At 39.0% G+C, this 22,257-nt stretch overlaps 1 protein-coding gene and 1 non-coding gene across 4 annotated transcripts in view; one reads left to right on the forward strand and one right to left on the reverse strand.

Annotated features, from left to right (window-relative positions):
- PLS1 (plastin 1) overlaps positions 1-22,257 on the reverse strand; it is a 128,203-nt gene that overhangs the window by 71,604 nt on the left and 34,342 nt on the right.
- Positions 12,500-12,572, forward strand: TRNAG-UCC (transfer RNA glycine (anticodon UCC)). The gene has a single exon. It is a non-coding gene; the product is annotated as a tRNA-Gly (tRNA).

Below are 22,257 nucleotides of genomic sequence, written 5' to 3' on the forward strand. Positions count from 1 at the left end.
ATTGTAATTAGAACCACTGGAGGTGTGAAACAACAGGAAGCCTTAGTCCCCCAGTCTTCCTGAAGCTTCAAGCTCTAAATTCAAAATTAAAGGAATATAACGAAAACTGAGGTTATTATGATCTATGAAGTGGCAATTGGTACTTCTCAGAGCCTACTGGCCAATGAAGCCCTATGACCCCAAGCTCAGCAATATCTCTGTTCTGCAAGCCATGGAAATTCTTCCCCGTTATTGAAGTCTAAGACGAGGGAGGAGGTCCCTATATCCTATATAGAAGGTCCCTGTATCTGACTCCCCATTCTCCACCCCTTTTCCTGATGTGTCCATGATGCTAACCAGGGCTTTAAAAGGGGAAGTCAAGGCAGAGGTCCAGTAAACTGTTGTCTAGCAGAATCAGGCCCAAAGTTGCCTGGTCTTCTGGTGTTTAAAGGGAAGCCAGAAATGCTTTTTTTCCTTCAGAAATCCACATTTTTACATGAACTTTGATTTTTAAATTTGGGAAACAATTTGAATTACTATAAACACCAGGGGTATCAAACTAGAACTCTGGTCTATTCATTTTGGTTCTGCAGCTCCCTAATTTTAAGTTATTCCACTTGGCCCCTCTAAGGACCTCAGAGGAAATGCTGTGTCTCTCTAGAAACACTCCAAACAAATTAGCTCATTCTAAGGGCCAGAGGAAAATATTTAGTCCCTTGATGTATGAAAACACAACCTCAGTTGTGCACCACTCATGACATCCCTGATCCCAATGAGGGACATTTCCAAGGGTCAGTTCCTCTGAGAGAAGAGGGGCCAGCAGGTCACGAGCCCATCAATCAGATTCCCACTCAGGTAACTGGATCTGCCCGCCATCCCAGGATCTTTTCTTCTCATTTATTATTTATATCCCATCTACTCTCCCCCAACCCTACCCCCGCTTTAGGACTTCTCTGGCTGAGAAAATTCAATACAAAGTGTTACCCAAGTTCCTATCATATTGTGTTACAATATCAACACTTCAAGTATTATTTTCTCCACATGCTTTGTTTCTTCTCTAGCAACTATCTCTGAACTTTGGGTAACAGCATTAATTTTATCTGGGGGGTTCTACTCGTTCCCTGTAATCTATCCATGACATTTGAGCAAAGCTCCGGGTCCAAGCCAATCAGCACATCGTACTTCTCAGCCACAGTGATTTGGTTTAGGGACAGGCATATCACCCAGTTGGAGCCAACAAGACAGAAGAAAGTTTTTGTGAAACTTTCTATAATGAGGGCCTACACACTCCTCTGGATCCCTACTGATGAGGATGTAGAGGCCAGAGCATCTGTAGCCATTCTGCCTCCATGAAGAAGGAACCCAGGACTGAGAATGAAGCTAAAACCGACACTCAGAAGAAAGCAGAGACGATGAGTAAAGAGAAAACACCACACCTGGCAGGGCTGAATCTTGAATTCCACCATGCTAAAGCCTTTGTGCTTTTTCTGCTAAGTTGCTTTAGTCATGTCCGACTCTGTGTGACCCCAGAGACGGCAGCCCACCAGGCTCCCCCATCCCTGGGATTCTCCAGGCAAGAACACTGGAGTGGCTTGCCATTTCCTTCTCCAATGCAGGAAAGTGAAAAGTGGAAATGAAGTCGCTCAGTCGTGTCCGACCCTCAGTGACCCCATGGACTGCAGCCTACCAGGTTCCTCCGTCCATGGGATTTTCCAGGCAAGAGTACTGCAGTGGGGTGCCAGTGCTTTTTCTAGCTACTTGAAACTATATTTTAAAGCCAGTTAAACTGGCTTTCTGTTACTTGCAACAATGAGTCCAAACTGATAACAAAGAGCAATGACATACATAATTTACAAAAAGAAAATGGAAAAAGGTGGGTGTCATTTCCTCAAAGGATAGAGTATTTGGACATCCTGAATTGGGAAAGAAATTAACCATAATTATATTTTCTGAATAGAGTTACACTTAGATAAGAAACATCATTTTTTCATAATTTGTAATTTACCCCCACCACACCTAATCCCAGAAATTCAATGCGTCAGTTAGTTTACGGTTGCTCCCATAGCAATCATCGGCGTTAAGATTATAGTCATAGCCTAAATGCCTCCCAGTCTACGGCTTCTTTGTACTGTTTTTTTCCTTCTCTTTATCCACAAAGGTTTTTCCTACTTCTCTCATAAGTCACTTCTAACTGGAGATGATAAACTAAATAGTAATATAGTATGAGAAATGACAGATATTTCTGGTATGAGGCAGGGCACGGCAATCTAGCTACAATAAGGAACATTCAAAGTCAACAAATCATTAAAATCAGGAAATTACTAACTCAATGCAGGTAGAAGGGGAAAAAAATAATTTACACAGTCTCTCAGAGTAAAAAAAAATAAACACACAAGATGTTTGGAGGTTTATCCCATGCTCAACCCAAAATAGGTACCCTCAGGCATCAAGTCCCTGTAAGTTAGTGCAATTTCCAAAAGGATACTTAACCCAGACCACAGTAGGACTCATACTATAATCTGCTGTGTGGAACAGCAATGTGCTTCCAACATACAAAGGGAACAAGAAAGATGCATGGCACACAGGATTTAGGAATGAATGAGGCTGAATAAATAAAACTATTTTTCTATTTTTATAATAGCATTTTTATACATTATCAGATATCACATGGCTTCTCAAGGAAATTGGCCTGAAATAAACTTTGGATATGAACATTAGAAATGACAGATCTTTCTTTTCTGTACATAGATAAGATTTAACACTGTTTAAATCATCTAAACCCTTTATGATTTTTTTTTTTGTCTTCTATCAGTTACTGAGAATTTTTCTCATTGTTGTAAATTTCCCAGTGTAATTGCAAATTTGTGTCTTTCTCCTTTTTGTTTAATTTTTGCTCTCCCTCTGTGTATGTGTGTGTTAGGTGCATATAAATGTGGAATTGTTCTATCCTCTGATGGACTGACCCATTTCTATTATAAAATGCTAAACTTTAACTTTGCTATTTTGAAACAAATTCAGGCTTACAAAAAAGTTGTAAAAATTGTGAAAAGTGTCTCCATATACCTTTTACCCATCTTCCCCAAATGTTAACATTTTCTATAACCATAGTACATATCAAATCCAAGAAATTAATATTGATATGACTAATAAACAACAAATTTTATTAAAATGCTAAACTTTAGGACTCCTTCCCTCAAAACTTTCTTTGACAGTAGTACAACTTTTTTTGGATTAGTGCTTCTTTCTTTCCATTTTTCTGAATCCCCATATTTAAGACATAGCTCTTATAAGCAATTTAATATCAAATATCCAAACAATTTTTATCTTTAAATAGGAATATTTACTTAACTAAACTTAATGTAATTACTGATGTGTTTAGACATAAGGCTACCACCTTGTAATTTGTTTTCTATTTTCCCACTTGTTTTATCTTTCTGTCCTTTCTTGATTTCTTTGGAATTAATGGAGTGTCTTCTTTTTTTCTAGTTTTCTCCTCTATTAGCTTCTTTATCAAGTCTATTTCCTGCTTTTATTGTTGTTTTGGACTTCCAGTTTACAAAAATTTCCCAAGACATCACTATATTGCTGTTTAAAATTACACAAGCTACCTAATTATCCTCTTTTCCTGCCATCCCATTCTTGGGCATATATCCAGAGGAAAACACGGTCCAAAAAGATACATGCACCCCAATGTCCATGCCAAGACATGGAAGCAACCTAAATGTCCATTTACAGAGGAATAGATAAAGATGTGGCACACATATACAATAGGCTATTACTCAGTCATTAATAAGAATGAAATAACGCCATTTGCAGCAACATGAATGGACCTAAAGATTGTCATATGGAGTGAAGAAAGTCAGAGAAAGAGAAATATCATATGATATCCCTTATATGCAGAATCTTGAAAGAAACGATACAAATGAACTTACAAAACAGAAACAGACTCATGGACTTAGAGAATGAATTTATGGTTACCACCAGAGGGTATGAATGGGGAAAAGGGACAATTAGGGAGTTTGGTGTTGACATGTATACACTGTTATATTTAAAATGAATAAACAAGGACTGCTGTATAGCTCAGGGAACTCTGCTCAATATTATGTAATAGCTTAATGAGAAACAAATTTGAAAAAGAATAGATACATGTATGCTGCTGCTGCTAAGTCGCTTCAGTCGTGTCCAACTCTGTGCGACCCCAGAGACGGCAGCCCACCAGGCTCCCCCATCCCTAGGATTCTCCAGGCAAGAACACTGGAGTGGGTTGCCATTTCCTCCTCCAATGCATGAAAGTGAAAAGTGAAAGTGAAGTCACTCAGTTGTGTCTGACTCTTAGCGACCCCATGGACTGCAGCCTACCAGGCTCCTCCGTCCATGGGATTTTCCAGGCAAGAGTACTGGAGTGGGGTGCCATCGCCTTCTCCGAGATACACGTATATGAGTGAAAAAAAAAAAAAGAAAGAAAATTCTAGAGAAGGAAATCATTCCAAAAGTTCATGTTTCCCAGAAAGTATTCTCTCTTGTCTTTTTTGTCCCTTTAAACTACGTTCAATTTCCTTCATCAGATTACAGCCTCAACAATTTTGACTAAACCTATGCCTCCAGACTCTACTTTTTCCCTGTGAGCAATTCTTGTTTCCCACTCTATCCTGAGAAGGGCCTTCTCTTCCTCTTGAGGCCTCTTCTTGATGGTCCCATAATTTTCCTTCATTTTACTTACTATTTCTAAGCACAGCTCAAACTCCACCATGACTTCCTTCATTGCCCTCATTCCATTTTAACACATGTTTATTGAGAACATCTGCAGTGCGTGGTGTTGTACTAAGTTCTGGAGGCAATCAAATGTTGACTAACACAGGGACCACAAAGAATTTATAATCTAGGAAGGGAGTCAATAAACCACAGCTGACAGCAATGGCAAATGCATGAGACTCCCTCATCCACTCCCAACATGACTCCAATTGCCAGTTCTTAACCACAGAGCCTGGAGTAGCCTCAGGATCCCTTTTTCAATATGAGCCTTCACAAAGCTCCTACGAGGGGGTCAGGCTTCAAAATGAACTGAATGCGACCTCCACAACCACAGTACAGGCTGTAATGAAAAAAAACAGGAAAGGAAGAATCTTCTGGAAGATTCAAGGAAAACTTTACAGAAGAGGCACCATTTGAGACCTTAAAAAATGAATAAGAATAGAGAGAAACATGCAAATCCCAGTTAAGGGAGAAAAGTCTTAGAGGTCTCCCCTTAGAGCACGGGTCTGACAAAACAATTTTTTAAAATTTATGTTTAATTGGAGGATAACTGCTTTATTATGATGTGTTGGTTTTTGCCATACAACAATGTGTATCAGCCACAAGTATACATATGTCCCCTCTGTCCCTCCCTCTTGTAAACCATAAGTACACATATACCTACTCCCACCCCTCCCCACTCTACCCCTCTAGGTTGTCACGGAGCACTGGGTTGAGCTCACAGTGTTATATAGTAACTTCCCACTAGCTATCTATTTCACAAAGGGTAACATATATGTTTCAATGCTACTCTCTCAAGTCGTCCCACCCTCTCCTTCCCTTGCTGTGTCTACAAGTCTGTTCTCTATGTCTGCATCTCTGGGAACCCTTAACTAAGTATCCATGTCATATTAGAGCATCTTATCACCATGTAAGTTTTAATTACAGAAGAAATGTAAGCTATGCCATTGCCCTCAAGAAACTTAAAATTTTCAGGGTGATAAGATGATGCAATAAAATATAAATACTTATTTTAAAAATCCATTTTTAACTCCTTGATGACAATGATGTTGAGTGATTCTACTCAATAAGTGTAACTCCTCTGAAAGTCTTTAACTTTTCTTTTAGCCCTTTTGCTTATGGTAATTTCCATTTCTGACATATTAAAAAAACAAAACAAAACCCTGCTATCTTTAAAGATGGCTGCAGACAACACTTTGTATTTAGAACAGACCCACATTGACCAATCTGAAGTCTTTTCTTTTTACCATTCAAGTAAGACAACAGTACTTTGGCCACCTCGTGCGAAGAGTTGACTCATTGGAAAAGACTCTGATGCTGGGAAGGATTGGGGGCAGGAGGAGAAGGGGACAACAGAGGATGAGATGGCTGGATGGCATCACTGACTCTATGGACGTGAGTCTGGGTGAACTCTGGGAGTTGGTGATGGACAGGGAGGCCTGGCGTGCTGTGATTCATGGGGTCGCAAAGAGTCAGACACGACTGAGCGACTGAACTAAACTGAACTGAACACAAAGTCACCCTTTTTTGCACCTCAGGAAACAAATTATATTCTTCTCCAAGTCACAGTGTCTAAAGAGGACTTTTCTATGACTTCTAGGACTCTTGGCTTCATGTGTGTTCCCTTACCTACTGACAATAGAAACGTTAATCTATCTGCTTGGTATTGGTGCCAATTAAGGTATTTTGATTGCAAGCAATAAGGGCCTGCACTGGGGATTGGCTCAAAGAATTGAGAGAAGATTGGCTCAAAGAATCAAGAGAGGGTTAAAAAGCAGTCTCTGGAAGGGCTGGTGCCAGGAAGTCTAAGGAGACCCACAATAGACACTATGACGTTCCACTTTGGAATGCTAGCTCCAGATGCCTCAGCCACCACTATCCATGGAGGACAGGCTCATTCCCAGGATGGGGAGTCTGACGGGCAGAGCCCAGGCCTCATGCCCACTGGTGGTCAGAGGATACCAGGAAAACAAGACCTACAGCTGTAGAGAATCTCATTTGCCTTCTGCATGTCTCTGTGTTTGCATGAAGCCAAGATAAAAGTTTAAATCTGATTCCAAAGCAGATGCAAGCACTCCTGACGATCTTCTCCTGACCTGAACTAATCTCACTCAATCAAAAATCACCTGAAGGTGCTCCCCTGGTGGCTCAGGGGTAAAGAACCCACCTGCCAACTTGATCCTTGATCTGGGAAGATTCCACATGTTGGGGGGCAACTAAACCCATGTGCCCATAAGCCTGTGCTCCAGAGCCTGGGAGCTGCTACTACTGAGCCCATGTGCTGCAAGTACAGAAGCTGGCACGTCCTAGAGCCCGTGATCTGCAATGAAGAGTAGTCCTGGCTCACCGAGACTAGAGAATGCAACAAAGACCCAGCACAACCAAAGCTAAATAAATAAATACAGATTAAGATTGACAAAAACACCAGAAGGTCATATAAACCTGACTCATAAAATCTCCCCCAAGATCCCCATCCCCAAACAAAACACAGCACTCACACACAACGCAAGTCCCAACGTAGCAGGGGAGACTTGGGTGGTCACAAAGGCCAAGCAGTGTTCTGAGCAGTACACATAGTGTCTCATTTAATCCTCACAGCAACAGTATCAGGTTGGTAATATTATAATCCTCATTTCACAGTTAAAGCAATTGAGGTCAAAAGCTTCCCAATAAGTGGCAGAGCTGGGATTCAAACTCAGGGAGTCTGCCAAGTCCAGATCCTTCATTACATACTGCCTTCATAGCAGCAGTCTCCATCTATTCCTTCCCATCCCTGCTGCTGCTGCTGCTAAGTTACTTCAGTCGTGTCCGACTCTGAGCGACCCCATAGATGGTAGCCCACCAGGCTCCGCCGTCCCTGGGATTCTCCAGGCAAGAACACTGGAGTGGGTTGCCATTTCCTTCTCCAATCCCATCCCTATATCTCAAGTTATACATCCTGTGGCCTTTTCCTGTTACAAGCTGCCCTAGAACCTTCCTTGTCAGGATAAACTGTTAGGATGAAGTGTGGATACAGGGTGATCTGTCTTGCTAGAAACTGATGGAATGGGTAGAAGGGTTTGAATGAGCTTTGGGGAAGTGATATGAATTATTTCACAACAGCTTTGTTTTTTGTTTGTTTCTGGAAAATTACTTTGCTCCTATTATCCACGTATGACTTAGTCACGGGAAAGTGTACACTAGGGAGGTAACTGCCTAGATTGTTACGGCCTATATTGCCAAATATCTCATTTAGAATGAATGCCTCAACACCAATATCAAAGTGCTGTCAGAGAAAGGAATCCATGAGTCATTTCCCATTGCACTGGAATAAACCGGGCCTTACCTGCTGCTAGTTTATAATTCGTTTTCTCCTGATTCTAGCCAAGAAACTCTATGTAAATAATTCACAGCAACAGAGAAATTCCAGTCCAACTTGTGTCCAAGTGAACAGTGGAGTCCTCCCCAGGATGTTTCTGTGTCAGTGTCTGAACTTCAACCCCCAAAGCACACACTGCTGGTGCTCGGAACACACTGTGAAGTCTTCATGTTTTATGCAGAAAAATTAAACCAGTATTTTCCCGGAGCTGACCCTCTGAGGTCCTTTACATTACAACCTGCAGAATCCAACTCTGACATTTCTTTATTAACAAGGAAGGAATTATCATTTATAGGTGTGTGTTTTCAAGGATCCATAGAAGTCTTAACTAAAACCCTGCTGCTGCTGCTGCTAAGTTGCTTCAGTCGTGTCTGACTCTGTGCGACCCCATAGATGGCAGCCCACCAGGCTCCCCCATCCCTGGGATTCTCCAGGCAAGAACACTGGAGTGGGTACCTAAAACCCCAAGTTTCTACAAATTATGGATAAAAATCAATAGTACTGAAAAATATTTTCAAATGCAAAGGATGCCATAAGACAAAAATTTAACTATCAAAATGTAATATGATTTTCTTAAAAAGTACCACTAGAAAACAAATCTATAGTTTTATCATTCTTTTAACAGCCTGTGTGCTGCCAGTTAAGGGTTCTAACAGCCAAACAGAACAAGTTCGAGTCTTTTCCTATTCACAAGAGATGGGTACCCTCACAGCACAACTAGATATTTGCTCAAGAATTATGAAGTTCCTTTGCTATCAGACAATGGAAGAAAGCAGTACCCACTACCAGCTCCGGAAATTTTCTCACCAGAATCTCGGCACTACAAAAATTAATAACAGCACTATATATTTGCCAAGCATTTTATACTTTCCAAAGTAGATTCACATTGATCGCCTCATTCTTAGACATAAAGAAATCTAGACACAATGAATTTTAATTATTTATAACACTGATAAAATCCAGTCCACACTTCTTACTCCACAGAGAAAGAGCTGGCACTCAGACTGAGGTGTTCAGAGTTCCAGACAAGTCATCAGAAATGCTGGATGAGAAGATGTACATCAAAAGAGAACTCAAAGGAAAAACTATTAAAGAAAAATACAGTCAAAATTAAGACACACAGGCATTAATGTTTATATGTCATGAGTTATATAGCTTTAGAAATTAACAAGAGCACTATTACTATAAAAGATGTTAAGTATTGATAGTTTAATTAGGCAAAAGCAAATAAGGACAAAAGAATTTGAAAAAAAAAATTAAGTTGTAGGGACTTCCCTGGCAGTCTAGTGGTTAAGACAACACGCTTTCAAGGCAGGGGGCACGGATTTGACCCCTGGTCAGGGAACTAAGATTCTGCACGCCATGTGGCATGGCCAAAAAAAAATAGGGGGAAAAAAATTAACTTGAAAGGGTATAATATTTTCTATGACCCTCAGAATATACCCTTTGTTTTATTAAATTAAATCAAAATTAGCTCTAAGGCCTACTCAGTATCACTTGAGAAGAGCGACACCAGTTGTCACATAGATGCCTTTCCACTCTCTTGAGTTATAATAGGACCATGGAGAATATATGAACAGGAACAACAAGAAGAACCCTTGCATCCTCAGTAAGCAAGAGAGATGCTTCCTCTTTTAGGTTTATGTCATACATTTAAAAGCACAGGCATCGGACATCCTGGTGGTCTAGTGGTTAAGACTCTTCATTTCCAACGCAAAGTGTGTAGGTTCTCCTGGTCAGGGAACTAAGATCCCATAGGCCACATGATGGAGCCAAGTCCTGGGGCCAAAAGAGGAAAAAAAAATTAAACTAAATTAAAAAAGAAGGAGAAAGTCACTGGCATCCACTCTCCCTGTTACAAGCCAGAAACAGTGACCTTTCCTCCCAGGGTCAGTCCCAGTCACTTGGGACATCTCCTACAGCTGCACTCTCCCCAGCTGCAAGCCTCAAAGTCATCTCGACTCTATTACTCTCTCCCTTCCAAAACCAGTAACTTACCACCAAAACCAAATTCTGGAATATTCCTCTCCACTCCATCTTTACCTGTCACTGCCTTAGTCCAGCAATCTATTGCCTTGTAAGGGCTACCTCAGGAGGTTCACTTCTGCTCTCCCTGACTTTCCTCATCCAGTCTTTGACTCTTACTCTATGCCCATTAGCTTCAACATATTTCCCTTAGGTAGAGCCAATTTAACAATGCATTGAATAAGAAATATGGAGAGGGGAAAAAAAAGAAATATGGAGAGGTAGAGAAGAAAATTTATATTGCACAGTCCAGTTCAGTTGCTCAGTCATGTCTGACTCTTTGGGACCCCATGGACTGCAGAATGCCAGGCTTCCCAGTCTATCACCAACTCCCGGAGCTTGCTCAAACTCATGTCCGTCAAGTCAGTGATGCCATCGAACCATCTCATCCTCTGTCATCCCCTTCTCCTCCCGCCTTCAATCTTTCCCAGCATCAGGGTCCTTTCCAATAAGTCAGTTCTTCACATCAGGTGGCCAAACCATTGGACCTTCAGCTTCAGCATCAGTCCTTCCAATGAATATTCAGGACTGATTTCCTTTAGGATGGACTGGTTGGATCTCCTTGCAGTCCAAGGGACTCTCAAGAGTCTTCTCCAACACCACAGTTCAAAAGCATCAAATTGCACAGCACTGGGCAAAACTCTGCTAATTTTCCTTTAATTATCCCCTCTTTCCTGAAAACTCCCCTCTGGGAGAAAGCCTCCTTCTCTACCACAACTCCTGAACTGTCCCCTCTCTGGGCTTCAGTCTGCTATCCTTAGTCTCTACCCTAATCATTTATCTTACATGGAGCAGTTCAACTCTTTCCTCAGCTTCTACCACGTGCAGCCTTTCACCCATCACCCAACACAACTCCCACCTAAGGATCTAACTTCCTTAGAAGACAGCAGGGGAATAGCAAGTACCAAAAGAGGACAAGATAGTTAGAGGACAGACTCCATATATGACTGCTTAAGAAAAAAATTTAACTGAGAAATCACTAACCTACTGAAAGATCTTTTTTTTTTTTTTTCCTGCACCATATGGCATGCAGGATCTTAGTTCCCCAACCAGGGATCAAATCCAAGACCCCTGCATTGGGAGCATTAGAGTCTTAACCACTGGACTTCCAGGAAAGTCCTTGAAAATATCTTTTTTAAATGACCATTAAGCTAAATGACTGGCATGACCAACTCAATGGACATGAGTTTGAGCCAACTACAGGAGACGGTAAAGGACAGGGAAGCCTGGAGTGCTGCAGCCCATGGGGTCGCAAAGAGTCAGACATGACTGAGCGACTGAACACCACCATCCAAAAGCTAAATGAAAAACTGAAACAATGAAATTTCCTTGTTCTGCCCAGAAATCTAGCACCCATAATTTAAAAAGTATAAGAGTCAGTTAGAGCAATGGTGCCAGGAAACATAAAAACTTGCTATATGGGATGCAAACCAGACCCCACTGGTGGGGTGCACATTCCCAGTAATGATTCCAGATCCAGGTCAAAGACCATACCCCGGTGGAATCTTCCTCCCTGAGCAGATGTTTTGCTCAGTGATGCCAAAAAAAGTCATTCAACACTCTGTGAATGCCATTTTGCACGTTGTATTTTCTGTCCACCACACCTGCATCAAGGACTAAGCATCTGGGGATGTTAGAAACAACTTTTGTCAGATTATCGCTGAATACTGACTGTCCAACACACTGCTTACCTATAGTTGGTGCTCAACGAACATTTGTTACATGAATGAAAGAGTAGAAGATCATTAAAATCCTACCAATAAAACCAGGGGAATCGTTTGCTCAGCACTTTTTCTCCTTTAGCCTCATAGAAATGAACTGGATTCATCTATTCACTGTCTGCTTACATCCTCTTGAAAAGTGAAGTCGCTCAGTCCTGTCTGACTCTTTGTGACCCCATGGACCGTAGCCTACCAGGCTCCTCCGTCCATGGGATTTTCCAGGCAAGAATACTGGAGTGGGTTGCCATTTCCTTCTCCAGGGGATCTTCCCGACCCAGGGATTGAACCCAGGTCTCCCACATTGTAGGAATTCGCTTTACTGTCTGAGCCACCAGGGAAGTCCTACGTCGTCTTGAGTAATTGCCATCACAAACCTAGCCAGTACTATTTGTGATGGCAATTACATCACAAATAGTACTGGCTAGGTTTTTTATTTTTCTGGCCTAGTTTTATTTCCTACTGATGAAATGATTATACCTTATATGCAATCACACTCATTTTACCTTCCTTCTCTATTCTATCTATAAAACTCTCCCAGCTGATTTTAACCAATACTTTAAATTATTTTCAATAAGCAGTCTGTAGAAGACCTGGCTTCTCTAGACTTCTTCAGGCACTGTAAATATATGTAGAAAGAGTTAACATAAAATGATTCTCAAGGACTTCCCTGGTGGTCCAGTGGTTAAGACTCTACGCTTCCAACACAGGGGACCCAGGTTCAATCCCTGGTCGGGGAACTAAGACCCCCCATGCTGCATGGTGCAGCCAAAAAAATTTTTTTAGGGACCTCCCTGGTGGTCCAGTTGCTAAGACTCCACACTCCCAATGCAGAGGACCTGAGTTCAATCCCTGGTCAGCGAACTAGATCCCACATGCTGCAACTAACACCCGGTACAGCCAAATAAATAATTTTAAAAAACTTTTTTAAATTAAGTTAAAATGACTCTCAGTTCAATTAAATTAAGTAAATCATTTGGGATTGCTCAGTATTCAATACTATGTTAAGCATCATAAGAGATGTAAAAGAAATAATTCTCTGTACTCAAAAAGTTTACATTCATTCATTTGTTCATTCAGCCAATAATTACTGAAGACCAACTATGCACTTTGCCCAGTGCTAAGCACGAAGAAAAGCATCAAGACATCAAATCTCTGATCTGGGCATTCCAGGAGCTTATACACAAGTCAAGGAGGGTGAAAAAACACAGCAATGTTAGTGTTACACATATAATCAATAGCACTCATCAGGAAAAAAATGTTAAAAACATTATAAATGATGTTAAGATCACTTTTAAGATGTCCCGAGAGATGTCACTAGGTAGACGGCATGGTTGTGGTCTGGACACAAAGAATTAAGAGGGAGAGGTTTTTGTGTACCCCAACGATCCAGAGAGTGTTTCAGGGAGAAATGAGAATTGGGGACAGGCAATATGTTATCTCAGGTACAACAGAATGAAGTTGATCAATAGTAACTTACCGTTTACATTCCCTCTTCCCACACCCTCCATCATTTCACTACCACCAGGTGGACTTGAAAGGATTCAAGGTCTTAAAGAGGGGACACCACACGGACTACGGATGAAGTGGAGATTCAGACGCTTCTGCAGACGGCAGCAGAGGGCCAGCCACACCCAGGGACTAAGCAGGAACTGAGGTCCCAGCAGAAGCCAGTGACAGAGCAGCACAGCCCTGAACGAAACTCCTTACGCTCATACCCATGAAATTTCTGAAAACTAAATACCACCCAGGGAAGACAACCGAGTTCAGTTTGAAATGACTGAATTTTACCCTGTACAACTAAAAACGTCTTCCTCTATACGGGTACTGATGACAGAGACTGTGTAGAAAAATAACAACATTTCTTACACAAACAAAATTTTGAGGCTTGGGAATTAATATTCTGCTACAGAGGTTCTTAACATCAAATATAATACAAGGTAGTATATCATTACATTCCAAAATGAGCCTCAAAGACAAAGATGGTATGGCTAGAATGTAGTGTGTACATACTAAACACCACATCCAAGCAGTTTTTTTAAGCAGGTCTTACGTTTACTTATATGGTTCCATTTCCGGTGCTCTTCAGTCCTTTGTATAGATCCGTATTTCTGTATTGCCATGTGGTATCATTTTCTTTCTGCCTGATGGACTTCCTGTAACATTTCTTATAGTGCAAGTCTGCTGGTGACGGAGTTTTTCAATTTTTACATGTTTGAAAAGTCTAATTCATCTTTGTTTTTGAAATATATTTTTGTTAAGTATGGAATGGTAAGTTAGGGACTTCCCTGGCTGTCCAGTGGTTAAGACTCTATGCTTTCAATGCAGGGGGTGTGGGTTCAATCCCTTGCTGGAGAACTAGAATTCCACATACTGTATAGTGTGACCAAAAAAAAAAAAATTATAGGTCAAAGGTTTTTCTTCCAGTGCTTTAATGATGGTCCTCCACTGTCTTGTATACTTTTGTTTTCAACAAGAAATTTGTATCATCTTTATCTGTCTTCCTCTATATGTCATATGCCTTTGTTCTTTGGTATCTCTTAAGATTGTTATCACTGCTTTTGAACAATTTAATTGTAATGTGCTTTGATATAATCTTCCTTACACATCTTTTGCTGGGGTTAATTGAGCTTCTTGGATCTGTAGGATTACACTTTTCATCAAATCTGGAAAATTTTTAACCATGATTTCTTCAAATATTTTTCCTGTTCTCCCTCATCTTTCAGGGACTCTAAATACATGTATATTAGGTGACTGGAACTTGTCTCACAAATCGCTGATATTTTAATTTTTTTTTTTTTGTAATTCTTTTCTCTATTTTATTCTGGATAGTTTCTAATGCCCTGGCTTCAAAGTCACTATTCTTTTCTTCTACACTGTCTAATCTGCCCTTAAACCAATCTACCATATTGCTCATCTCAGATGTTATAATTTTCTGTCTAGAAGTTCAATATGGGTCTATTAAAATATTTTCCATGTCTCCATATGGAATCTAACAATCCTTTTATTGTCATTGTCTGATAATCATAATACCTGTCTCAGTTTCCAGATCAGTTTTGTTTGATAGACTTCTCTCATTATGGGTCATTATTTTCCTGCTTCTTTGCATGCCTGGTACATTTTGATTGGATGAGACACTGTAAAATTTACTTTGTTGAGTAACTGATATTCTTGCATCCCTATAATTATTCTTAACTTTTTACTGTGATTAAAAAGACTGAACATTAAAACTTCCATTTTAACCACTTTTAAGTTTACAGTTCAGTAAACTAAGTATATTCACATTGTCATACAACTGATCTTTAAAATTTTTGATCTTGAAAAAGTGAAACTCTATACCTACAAAATATTAGCACTCCCCTCGCCCAAGCCCTTGGCAATTATCTTTCTACTTCCTGTTTTTATGGCTTTGATTAATTTAAATACTTCATATGAATGGAGTCGTATAGTATTTGTCCTTTTGTTATTTCACTTAGCATAATGTCCTTGAGGTTCACCCATGTTGCAGCATGTGACAGGACTTCCTTATTTTTTTAAGGTGCATGTTATTTCATTGTATATATATCACATAGTCTTTATCCATTCACCTCTTGAGGGACATTTGGGTTGCTTCCGTCTCTTGGCTAGTGTAAATAATGTTGCAATGAACATGAAAGTGAAAGTGAAAGTCGCTCAGTCGTGTCCAGCTCTTTGGGACCCCATGGGCTATACAGTCCATGGAATTCTCCAGGCCAGAATACTGGAGTGGGTAGTCTTTCCCTTCTCCAGGGGATCTTCCCAACCTAGGGATCAAACCCAGGTCTCTGACATTGCAGGTTGATTCTTGACCAGCTGAGCCACAAGGGAAGCCCAAGAATACTGGAGGGGTAGCCTAATCCTTCTTCAGCGGATCTTCCTGACCCAGGAATCCAACTGGGGTCTACTGTATTGCAGGTGGATTCTTTACCAACTGAGCTATCAGGAAAGCCCTGCGATGAACATAGGCGTGCAAATATATCTCTTTGAGGTATTGCTTTAAATTATTTTCAATATACACCCAGAAGTGGGGTTACTGGATCATATGATAATTCTATTTTTTATTTTCTGAGGAAGCATACTGTTTTCCATAATAGCTCCATCATTTTATATTCCCACCAGCAGTGCACAAAGTTTCAATTTCACCACACCCATGACCACACTTGTTCCTTTGATATTAGCCATTCTAATGAGTGTGAGGTGATTTTATGGGTTTAATTTACATTTCTCTTATGAATAGTAATATTGAATATCTTTTTATATGCTTATTGGCCACATGGGTATATTCTTTGGAGAATTGCTAATGCAAGTCCTTTGCTCATTTTTAACAGGGTTATAGGCATACTTCATTTTATTGTGCTTTGCTTTATTGCACTTCACAGATATTGCTTTTTTTTTTTTTTTTACACATTGAAGGTTTGTGGTAACCATTCATTGTCAGATGATTAGCAATTTTTAGCAATAGAGTATTTTTAAAATTAATTATATACATTGGGACATAATGCTATGTACACTTAATAAACTATAGTATAGTATAAACATAACTTTTACGTGCACTGAGAAATTTAAAAATTCATATGGACTTACTTTATTGCAATATCTGCTTTCTCATGGTGGTCTGGAACCAAACCCACAATATTTCCAAGGTATGCCTGTACCTTGCAGAAGTCCCCTATATGTTTTATAGGGAAATGATATTAAACTTGTGTCAGCTATATTATTTGCAAATATTTTCTTCCATTCCATAGTTGCCTTTTCTGATGACTGTTTCCTCTGATACACAGAAGTTTTAATGTTTGATGTAGTCCCACCTGTCTACTTTTGCTTTTGTTGTCATATTCAACAAATCAGCACCAAATGTAATGTCCTGAAGCTATTCCTCTATGTATTTTTCTAGGAGTTTTGCAATTTTAGGTATTACTTTTAGGTCTTTGATGTACTTTAATTTCTATATATTGTATTAGGAGAGTCTAACTTCATTTTTTCTGCATGTAGATATCCAGTTTTCCTAACACCAGTTATTAAAGAGACTGTCTTCTCCCTGTTGTGTAGTCTTGGGACCCTTATCAAAAATCATTTGGCCAGATACACAAGGGTGAATTCCTGGGCTCTCTATTCTGGCCCATTGGTCTATATTCCAGTATAGTACCATTTTGATTATTATTGTTTTGTAGTAAGTTTTGAAATTGGGAAATGTGAGTCTTACAACCTTGTCCTCCTTTTTCAAGGTTGTTTTGGCTACTTAGTACCCACTGAGATCTCATTTAACTTTTTTTTCTTTTTTTTCTATTTCAGAAAAAAAAAAAAAAAGAAAGCCCTATAACCACTCTTGATCTTTGTTCTCAAATGCAGAAAAGTCCTTGGGAAGGGTTTGATCCTTTGGAGGTCTTATGTTTAAGCTCTGGTAGGCAGGACAAAGCAGAGTTTAGTCTTGGGCTGTGGTTCCCCAGCAGGAGATGATTATGTTCCCTAGAGGACATCTGGCAATGTCTAGAGACATTTCTGACTCTCATGAGTGAAGAGGTGTTATGGGCATCTAGTGTGTTGAGACTAGAGATGCTCCTAAATACCATACCATGCACAGCAGATCCCCTTGTAACAAAGAGTTACCCAGTGCAAAATTTCCATGGTGCTGAGGCTGAGAAATCATGCTCTAAGGGCTAATGATTCCCCACTATTAATACTGAGGTAAAATGCTTCTGCATATTCTACCCAATACCCTTTTGGACTATTTAAATTTACAAATACTCATTTATATATACATACCTAGGTACATGTATGATTATTTAATGGAGTGATGGCATAGATTTTAAATATTCTTTTAATAGCTACATAAAACAGAAAAGGCAAATGAAAACAATGACCTAACATCCTCAACCCATCAGGCTGCCAAAAATAAAACTGACAGAGACACCACATTCTGGAGAGAATATAAGAGATCAGTTACTCCTGCTGCCATACTGCTCTCCAAAGTAGTATATCTAAAAGAGGTGAAGATACGCATATTCTATGACCCACAATTCTACTTCTAGTAATTCATCCCAGAGGAAATCTTGTATAAATAAGTCAAAATATAGGTAAAAGCACACCATTATTTATAGTATCAAAAAACTGGAAACAACCTGAATGTCTATCATCAGAAGACTAGATAATTTTAGAATATTCATTTAGTGAAATACTCCACAACAAGTTAAAATGAAGTAGTTATCTGTATTAATATGAAAAAAATCATGGACACATGTTAAATGAGAAAGCTGTATAGCAGATATTTGTAAAAAGTTTCAAGTACTTTATATTATTAATGAAAAGTGTTCATGGAAAAATAGTAAGATGGACAGAAAGAATAACTAACACATGCCAATTTCAGATGAGGAAAGGGATTAAATGGGAGAGGGCCTTCAATCATATCATTAGTGTTTTATTTCTTACAGAAAATGAAGAGCTGATATATACAAATTGCTGACATTTCTTAAATCAGGGTAGAGAAAATGAGCATATATTATATTATTCTATTCTTCTGCATGCTTTATTTTATAATTAAAAATATTAAATAAAATTTGAACAGAATAATATTACATTAGGGAACATTCTACAACCATATGTATACAGTGGTCCTGCTTTCCATCTTACTTAATCATCCTTTTTATTTGGTCTTAAGAAAATATAGTAGAAAGCTTGTTTTCAGACTAAATTATATAGCAACTTCTCTAAGCTAACATTTAAATTTGGAAATAAGAGGAAATGCTTAAGAATGTCAGGATTTTGTTTTTCAGTTCAGTTGCTCAGTTGGTCCGACTCTTTGTGATCCCAAAGATCGGATCCCAAAGATCGCAGCACACCAGGCCTCCCTGTCCATCACCAACTGCCAGAGCCTACCCAAACCCATGTCCATTGAGTCGGTGATGCCCTCCAACCATCTCATCCTCAAAGTTTAAATAAAAAACATCTGGAATGAAAGGCTAAATGATGAATGGGGGTTATAACAGCAGATCTGCATGGACACAGGAAAGCACAAACATGGAACAGTGTAATTTATTTTTTACAGTTGATATTATGCACACATTAAGAGAATTTACTGCCAGGCACTTGATATAAATTATCTCTAATCCTTAAAACAACCTCCCAAAGTAGTGGTTACATCCATTTTTACTGATAAAGAAACTCAAGCTCTCTAAGGTTAAGAAACTTGTCCAATACCACTCAGCTGGTGAGCACTAGAGTCATATAATTCAAACAAGTGACAAGGTCCATGTTTCCACTGTTCCATATAAGGCTGGGCCCAGGAAGGTATGCTGGACCTGCCCCAGGGTAATTTAATCATTCTGCTTACAGAGTTAGTCTGACCCTACCCAACTTCCGCAATCTTGGAAAATTTTACTTAATTCTAGTATCTTAAAATAACTTAAATAGGCTGATTCCATGTTTTTTTGTTTGCATGTTTTAATGTGACAGGTTTTTCCTTAACTCTGTTTATTCAGTTAGTATAAGCATGCCAGGCAAATTTAGTAGAGATTTTATTCTTAGCTAATAATAATGACCTCAACTTTGTGAAAGAAAAAATAAGTATGAAACTGATTCTTCATAGTGGCCTAAAAGCAAAGACTAAAGAAAACCACCAACATGTCCCACATGTAAGAGAATTAAGTCTTACACACTTCCTAACTCATAAAGCACTTTCACATATGACCTTCAAGTCTCACATCAACCCAGTGAGTTAAGCAAAACTGAAATTATTATTATCATGATTATATATACATACACACACACTATAATAGTATTGGGTTGACCAAAAAGTTCACTCAGATTTTTCTGCAATATCTTATGGAAAAAGGTTTTTGGCCAACCCAATATTATGTTTCCTCATATTATTTTATTCTCATTTTACATGAGAATAAAACAAGTAAACAGGTAAGGTAAACCTACACAGCCTAGGTCATCCACTGGTGTCAAAGATGGTACTATTTTCATTGTGCCTGGGGCCCAGGCCCATGTTCCATGAGGAGTTGGGGGAGGGAAGGGAGGCTCCCGAGGGAGGGGAGATATATATATCTACATACACATACACACACACACACACACACATGTATATACACATACACATACAGTGTTACGACTGATCCACACTGCTGTACCACAGAAACCAATACAACATTGTAAGGCAATTTTCCTCCAATTAAAAAATAAAATAAACCATATTGCCCCTTGCATCATATCTGCTAAGGGTATTATAAAATCCTTCTAATTAACAATAAACTTTTTTTAAAAAATCACCTTATTCTTTCAAATTTATTTTTACATGGGCTCTAGTATATATCACATGTACATTAAGTAGCACTTGAATATATTAATAAGTTAAAAATGTATACCTTGAAAGTGTATACATTTTTTTTTTAACTGATGGGAGTAGAACAATTAAAAAAGCCTATGTTCACCTGAAACGAACCCAACATTGTAAGTCAATTATAGTACATATAAAATAAAATGTAAAGAAAAAAGAAATAGAAAAAAAGCCTAAAGGCCACTACTCCAAGGAAAAAGCACTCAACTTTCTACCTCCGCTGGAATAGATAAAAGGATAATTTCTCTTCATTTGCTCCTACTAGTTAATGACAGCATGGCTTCTATCCTGCAAGGCTGAGAACTAAGTCAGAAACTTTTGGAAGGAAAGAAAAAGAAGGAACTTTAGAAACCTCAATGCTAAAGAAGAATGCCATCAGAAAAGGCCAGCAAACTTTTATCATTCTCAAAGCAATTCAGGCCCAGGCACACTGGATATTAGAGATTAAAATCAGCACTTAGAAGAAAAAAATGGGCATCAGGCAGTCAGTGGAATATATTCAGGAGTTCAAGATGCATGCAGTGCATGCCTAACCCAAATACAGTTCCCTCTTCATCGGCTCCTATTACTTATTACTAGGGTCCTTAGCAATAGGGGCTTTAATAGCATTGACCACTAAAGCAGCATGAACAGGGACTTTTAAATGGCTAGATAAGGCCGCACCATTAGCAACATTTGTAGCTACGCAAAGTAACATAATAAGGGTAATCAAATATCATGCTTTGGGTGGTAAGCTGATCTAAACTGGGGATCATAAAGGAATGTTATCCCCCTCCTCCACAAGAACACAATTGAACACTTGGCTTGTTCATTATGAAAGGACTGGCAGGAGGGCACAGCCTTTGTTGGACTCTGGGCATAATACAGGAAAGAGAATTCAATTCTGGCTCCTGAGAAAGCCTTCAAGAGTTGGTGCCTCTTTTTTTTTTTTTTTTTTTAAAGAATTATGTGGAATTTGTCCATGGCACTCAGTCTCCAGAGTTAATTGGTCATGATGTGTTTGTCTCTCTAGTAAGAGCCAGAGTCACCGTATTCTATGATGACTAAGAATAAACAGTTGACTGCTTCACAGAGCTAAACAGATAAGTCTTAACTTTCTACTTCAGTGTGAGACCTCAGGTCACTGCACAAAGGAAACACACTTAACTTTTTAAAAGCTGGTCTCTCTTTAGAAAACTCAAGAGTCTTTCATTCTCTGGCAATAAGATCGATGCAAATTGCCAGTGATACCAGTATCTAGGTTTCCTCAACATGTATCATTCAAGAGCATCTCAGTGTTACAGGGCTGGGAACTGTACATTTCCTGCTTTACTGAGAAAAAGAGCTAAACCAAGGCAGCTACAGACACCAAGACTATGTGGGGTAAAGATACGTAGATTCTTCAGCCAATTTCAGAAACCATTAAAAAGGCTCACTGAAAGGCAAACTGTTTTTCTAGAATTTGCACACAGTTTATAGGAAGCCCTTTCTGAAAGCCTACAGTCTCTTCTCAAATTCAGTGAAACAGTGAAAATAAGCTTTGAAGCAGAAGCACTATCTCCCAAAAGTAATGATAAAGAATTAATTTCAAATAAGATGTCTTCCTCAGACTCCAGGTGGATGTATATAATTGTGTCATAGCCCTAGAATCTACAATATCCTCTATTGATATTTGTTTTATATATCTGTAGGAATTCTTTAGGAAAAAAAGAGGAGTTTTGCTTCTACATGACTAAACTATAGACTACAAGTGTTGTTTCATCAGAATGAAAGAATCAGGCTTCAAAGCAATAATACATATACATTCTAGATGACACAAAAAGAGAACATTCAGTCATTTTAGCATTTTCCTAAAATTGCATGTATCTTTCTAAACGGAAAATTAATGCCAAAACAAAAATTATGAATTTAACTTTTTATCAAACCCTGAATAAACCAGATCAGTCCTTTCTTACCCAACAAATATTGCTTAAGAAAGAAATAATTTTTAAGACAGAAAGATTAAGAGAATTAAAAATTATGTGACCCTCACATCATGGTCACTGTGCATTGATTATGCAGAGTTACCTAGACTCCCAAAGCAAGAATGCACT

Source organism: Bos taurus, chromosome 1 (genome assembly GCF_002263795.3).
Source record: "Bos taurus isolate L1 Dominette 01449 registration number 42190680 breed Hereford chromosome 1, ARS-UCD2.0, whole genome shotgun sequence".
NCBI classification, from domain to species: domain Eukaryota; kingdom Metazoa; phylum Chordata; class Mammalia; order Artiodactyla; family Bovidae; genus Bos; species Bos taurus.